The sequence below is a fragment of the Sorex araneus genome, chromosome X (assembly GCF_027595985.1).
Source record: "Sorex araneus isolate mSorAra2 chromosome X, mSorAra2.pri, whole genome shotgun sequence".
Lineage (NCBI taxonomy): Eukaryota > Metazoa > Chordata > Mammalia > Eulipotyphla > Soricidae > Sorex > Sorex araneus.
Genome location: NC_073313.1, coordinates 347,058,520 through 347,065,497, shown reverse-complemented (window position 1 = coordinate 347,065,497; position 6,978 = coordinate 347,058,520).

Here is a 6,978-nt window from a genome sequence, read left to right as displayed (position 1 = left end):
TTTCTATCTTCATCATCAATGCACCAACATCCAACTATGACAAAGAAGAAACTGAGAAGTTCTACATGGAGCTGGAGAAGTTCTATAGAGAAGACCATACCTCCTGCAAGATCATTGTTGGTGATTTCAATGGAAAAGGTTATCCACTACTTCTACTTGGATCTCTTCGATAGCCATGTCCACCTGCCCACATACCAAAATTCCGCAGGATAGATATGTCATTCGCAGTGTTCTCCCTTCCGAAATCCAACACACCATTTTGTTAGTAAAGACGCATAGAGCACCCGGTCCAGACAAGGTCAGACCCGAACACCTGAAGAATCTGCTGCCAGTACTCGTCAATACACTGGCCTAGCTCTTCCCATGCTACCTGTCTGAATGCAAGGTTCCGTCCCAATAGAAAACCAGTAGGAACGTCCTGTTGTAAAAGGAAGGAGACATCCACGACGTTGGCAACTATCACCCGATCAGCCTGTTGTCCGTCATCTAGATGTTATTCACTCAAGAGTGTGTACTCATGGGACTGTGTACTCACAGGAGTGTTGGCTCACAGGAGTGTGTACTAACAGTAGTTTGTACTCATGGAAGTGTTTGCTCATGGGAGTATGTATTTTTTGTTACCCATTAAATTGGCTAATTTTCTTAAAGACAATAATATTTGAGCTGAAGAGTTAGTACAAAAAGTACTATGTACACAATCCTTTTGTACACACAGGAGTGTTTGCTCATGGGAGTGTGCACTCACGGGAATATGCACTCACGGGAGTGTGTACTCACAGGAGTATGCACTCACGAGTGTTTGCTCTCGGGAGTGTTTGTTCATGGGAGTGTGTAATCACGAGAGTGAGAGCTCACGGGAGTGTGCACTCATGGGAGTGTGCACTCAAGAAAGTGTGCACTCACAGGAGTGCTTGCACATATTAGTTTGCACAAACAGGATTGTGAACTCATTGGAGTGTTTGCCCACGGGAGTGTGCACTCACGGGAGCGTTTGCTCAAGGGGGTATTTGCTTACGGGAGTGTGCTCTCACGGTAGTGTACACCCACAGGAGTGTTTGTTCACAGGAGTGTTTGCTCACGGGAGTGTTTGCTCACGGGAGTGTGCACTCACGGGAGTGTTTGGTCACAGAAGTGTGCACTCAGGAGTATTTGCTCACGGGAGAGTGCACTCACCGCTCACGGGACTGTTTACTCACGGGAGTGTGCAATCATCACTCACGGGAGTGTGAACTCACGGGAGTGTTTGCACACGGGAGTGTGCACTCACGGGATTGTGCACTCACAGGAGTGTTTGTTCACAGGAGTGTGCACTCATGGGAGTGTTTGCTCACGGGAGTGTGAACTCACGGGAGTGTTTGCACACGGGAGTGTGCACTCACGGGATTGTTTGCTCACGGGAGTGTGCACTCACGGGATTGTTTGCTCACGGGAGTGTGCACTCACGGGAGTGTTTGGTCACAGAAGTGTGCACTCAGGAGTATTTGCTCACGGGAGAGTGCACTCACCGCTCACGGGACTGTTTACTCACGGAAGTGTGCACTCACAGGAGTGTTTGCTCAAGGGAGTGTTTGCTCACGGGAGTGTGCACTCATGGGAGTGTTTGCTCACAGGAGTGTTTGCTCACGGGAGTGTGCACTCACGTGAGTGTGTGCTCACAGGAGTGTTTGCACACAGGAATGTGCACTCACGGGATTGTGCACTCACAGGAGTGTTTGTTCACAGAAGTGTGCAGTCATGGGAGTGTATGCTCATGGGAGTGTGAACTCACAGGAGTGTTTACACACGGGAGTGTGCACTCACGGGAGTGTTTGCTCACGGGAGTGTGCACTCACCGGAGTGTGCACTCACGGGAGTGTCCACTCACGGGAGTGTGCACTCACGGAGTGTCCACTCACGGGAGTGTTTGCTCACAGGAGTGTTTGCTCACCGAGTGTTTGCTCACGGGAGTGTGCACTCACGGGAGTGTTTGTTCACAGGAGTGTGCAGTCATGAGAGTGTTTGCTCATGGGAGTGTGAACTCACGGGAGTGTTTACACACGGGAGTGTGCACTCAGGAGTATTTGCTCACGGGAATGTCTGCTCACGGGAGAGTGCACTCACCACTCACAGGACTGTTTACTCACGGGAGTGTGCAATCATCGCTCACGGGAGTGTTTGCTCACGGGAGTGTTTGCTCACGCGAGTGTGCACTCACGGGCGTGTGCACTCACGGGAGAGTTTGCACACAGGAGTGTGCACTCACGGGAGTGTTTGCTCATGGGAGTGTGCACTCACGGGAGTGTGCAGTCATGGGAGTGTTTGCTCACGGGAGTGTGCACTCACGGGAGTGTTTGCTCACGGGAGTGTGGACTCACAGGAGTATTTGCTCACTGGCATGTGCACTCGCCGCTCACGGGAGTGTTTGCTCATGGGAATGTGCACTCATGGGAGTGTGTACTCACGGGAGTGTTGCTCGCGGGAGTGTTTGCTCACAGGACTGTGCACTCACAGAAATGTTTGCTCATGGGAGTGTGCACTCACGGGAGTGTCCGCTCACGGGAGTGTGCACTCACCGGAGTGTGCACTCACAGGAGTGTGCACTCACCGGAGTGTGCACTCACGGGAGTGTCCACTCACCGGAGTGTGCACTCACCGGAGTGCACACTCACGGGAGTGTCCACTCACCAGAGTGTGGACTCACGGGAGTGTTTGCTCAATGGAGTGTGCACTCACGGGAGTGTGCGCTCACAGGAGTGTCCACTCACGGGAGGGTGCACTCACTGGAGTGTGGACTCACGGGAGTGTGCACTCACGGGAGTGTGCACTCACCGGAGTGTGCACTCACGGGAGTGTGCACTCACGGGAGTGTGCACTCACCGGAGTGTGGACTCACGGGAGTGTGCACTCACCGGAGTGTGCACTCACCGGAGTGTGCACTCACGGGAGTGTCCACTCACCGGAGTGTGCACTCACGGGAGTGTCCACTCACCGGAGTGTGCACTCACCGGAGTGCACACTCACGGGAGTGTCCACTCACCAGAGTGTGGACTCACGGGAGTGTTTGCTCACGGGAGTGTGCACTCACCGGAGTGTGCACTCACGGGAGTGTGCACTCACCGGAGTGTGCACTCACAGATTGTCCACTCACGGGAGTGTTTGCTCACAGGAGTGTTTGCTCACCGGAGTGTTTGCTCACGGGAGTGTGCACTCACGGGAGTGTTTGCTCAACGGAGTGTGCACTCACGGGAGTGTGCACTCACCGGAGTGTGCACTCACGGGAGTGTGCACTCACGGGAGTGTCCACTCACCGGAGTGTGCACTCACCGGAGTGCGCACTCACGGGAGTGTGCACTCACGGGAGTGTCCACTCACGGGAGTGTCCACTCACGGGAGTGTGCACTCACGGGAGTGTGCACTCACGGGAGTGTGCACTCACGGGAGTGTCCACTCACCGGAGTGTGCACTCACGGGAGTGTTTGCTCACCGGAGTGTGCACTCACGGGAGTGTTTGCTCACGGGAGTGTGCACTCACCGGAGTGTGCACTCACGGGAGTGTGCACTCACCGGACTGTGCACTCACGGAGTGTCCACTCACAGGAGTGTTTGCTCACAGGAGTGTTTGCTCACCAGAGTGTTTGCTCACGGGAGTGTGCACTCACGTGAGTGTTTGCTTAACGGAGTGTGCACTCACGGGAGTGTGCGCTCACGGGAGTGTCCACTCACTGGAGTGTCCACTCACGGGAGTGTGCACTCACGGGAGTGTGCACTCACCGGAGTGTCCACTCACGGGAGTGTCCACTCACGGGAGTGTGCACTCACCGGCGTGTGGACTCACGGGAGTATGCACTCACCGGAGTGCGCACTCACGGGAGTGTGCACTCACAGGAGTGAGCACTCATGTCAGTTTGCACTCACGGGAGTGTCCGCTCACCAGAGTGTGGACACACAAGTGTCTACTCACCGGTCGGTTCACTCCCGGGAGTGTGCACTCATAGGAGTGAGCACTCATGGGCGTGTGCACTCACGGGACTGTCCACTCACGGGAGTGTTTACTCACGGAAGTGTTTGCTCACAGGAGTGTGCACTCACAGAGTTTTGTTCACGGTAGTGTGCTCACTGGAGTATTTGCTCATGGGATAGTGCACTCACGGGAGTGTTTGCCCACGGGAGTGTGCACTCATGGGAGTGTTTGCTCACGGGAGTGTGTACTCACGGGAGTGTCCACTCACGGAAGTGTTTTTCACGGAAGTGTGCACTCACTGGAGCGATTGCTCAAGGGAGCATGCACTCATGGGAGTGTTTGCTCAATAGAGTGTTGCTTACGGGATTGTGCACTCAGGGGAGTGTTTGCTCACGGGAGTGTTGCTCATGGGATTGTGCACTCAAGGGAGTGTGCGCTCACGGGAGTATTTGCTCACGGGAGTATTTGCTCATGGGAGTTGTGCACTCAAGGGAGTGCGCACTCACGGAAGTGTTTGCTCACGGGAGTATACACTCACGGGAGTTTTCTCACGGGAGTGTGCACTCACAGGAGTGTTTGCTCATGGGAGTGTGTACTCAAGGGAGTATTTGTTCTCCGGTTTGTGCCCTCACGGGAGTGTGCACTCACGAGACTGTTTCTCACGGAAGTGTACACTCACTGGAGTGTTTGCTCGAGGGAGTATGCACTCACAGGAGTGTGCACTCATCGGAGTGTGCACTCACGGGAGTGTTTGCTCCCAGGAGTTTGCACTCACATGAATATTGTCTCACAGGAATGTTTGCTCACGGGATTGTTTGCTCATGGGAGTGTTCACTCACCGGAGTATTTGCTCACGGGAGTGTTTGCTTACGGGATTGTACACTCACAGGAGTATTTGTTCACAGGATTGTGCACTCACGGGAGTGTGCACTCACGGGAGTGTGTCTCATGGGAGTTTTTGCTCACGTGAGTGTGCACTCACCGGAGTGTTTGCTCACAGGATTGTGCACTCACGGGAGTGTGTCTCATGGGAGGTTTTTTCTCACGTGAGTGAGCACTCACGGGAGTGTGCACTCACAGGAGTGTGCACTCACGGTAGTGTTTGCTCACGGGAGTGTGCAGTCACAGGCGTGATTATTCATGGGTGTATGTACTTTTTTATTACCCAATTTTATTAAATTGGCTAGTTTTCTTAAAAATTAGGGCCTAAGAGATTGTACAAAAGGTACTATATATGCACTCCCATGTGTACTCACGTGAGTGTTTGCTCACAAGAGTGTTTTTTCACGGGTGTGTACTCATGGGAGTATTTGCTCACAGAGTGTGTACTCACGGGACTGTGTGCTCACGGGAGTGTGTTCTCACGGGAGTCTGTACTCGCGGAGTGTGTACTCACGGGAGTCTGTTCTAGCGGAGTTTATACTCATGGGAGTCTCTACTCAGGAGTTCATTCTCATAGGAGTCTGTACCCAGTAGTTCATAATCACATGGGAGTCTGCACTCAGGAGTTCATACTCATGGGAGTCTGCACTCAGGAGTTCATACTCATGGGAGTCTGCACTCAGGAGTGTATACTCATGGGAGTCTGCACTCAGGAGTGTATACTCATGGGAGTCAGCACTCAGGAGTGTATACTCATGGGAGTCTGCACTCAGGAGTTCATACTCATGGGAGTCTGCACTCAGGAGTGTATACTCATGGGAGCCTGCACTCAGGAGTGTATACTCATGGGAGTCTGTACTCAGGAGTTCATACTCATGGGAGTCTGTACTCAGGAGTGTATACTCATGGGAGTCAGCACTCAGGAGTGTATACTCATGGGAGTCTGCACTCAGGAGTGTATACTCATGGGAGTCTGCACTCAGGAGTGTATACTCATGGGAGTCTGCACTCAGGAGTTCATACTCATGGGAGTCTGCACTCAGGAGTGTATACTCATGGGAGTCTGCACTCAGGAGTTCATACTCATGGGAGTCTGCACTCAGGAGTGTATACTCATGGGAGCCTGCACTCAGGAGTGTATACTCATGGGAGTCTGTACTCAGGAGTTCATACTCATGGGAGTCTGTACTCAGGAGTGTATACTCATGGGAGTCAGCACTCAGGAGTGTATACTCATGGGAGTCTGCACTCAGGAGTGTATACTCATGGGAGTCTGCACTCAGGAGTGTATACTCATGGGAGTCTGCACTCAGGAGTTCATACTCATGGGAGTCTGCACTCAGGAGTGTATACTCATGGGAGTCTGCACTCAGGAGTTCATACTCATGGGAGTCTGTACTCAGGAGTTCATACTCATGGGAGCCTGTACTCAGGAGTGTATACTCATGGGAGTCAGCACTCAGGAGTGTATACTCATGGGAGCCTGTACTCAGGAGTGTATACTCATGGGAGTCAGCACTCAGGAGTGTATACTCATGGGAGTCTGCACTCAGGAGTGTATACTCATGGGAGTCTGCACTCAGGAGTTCATACTCACGGGAGTCTGTACTCGGGAGTGTATACTCATGGGAGTCTGCACTCAGGAGTTCATACTCATGGAAGTCAGCACTCAGGAGTTCATACTCATGGGAGTCTGCACTCAGGAGTGTATACTCATGGGAGTCAGCACTCAGGAGTGTATACTCATGGGAGTCTGCACTCAGGAGTTCATTCTCATAGGAGTCTGTACCCAGTAGTTCATACTCACATGGGAGTCTGCACTCAGGAGTTTGTGCTTGCGGAGTCCGCACTCATGGGGTTCCTTCGTACTCACGGATTCTGTGCCTGCCGAGTCTGTGTCCGCGGAGTCTGTGCTCACAGAGTCCGTACTCACGGACTCTATTCACGGGAGTCTGTACTCAGAGTCTGTGCTCGTGGACCTATACGCACGGAGTCCGTACTCACAGGCGTATGTTCTCGCAGAGCCTGTACTCGCGCCTGTACTCGCGGGATGCTGTACGCACAGGACCCAGCACTCCCAGAGCCTCCCCTGCACCCCTGGTTAAAACAAGGCGAGCCCAGAGACCACACAGCCGCCAATGAGGCTGGACCTGCCT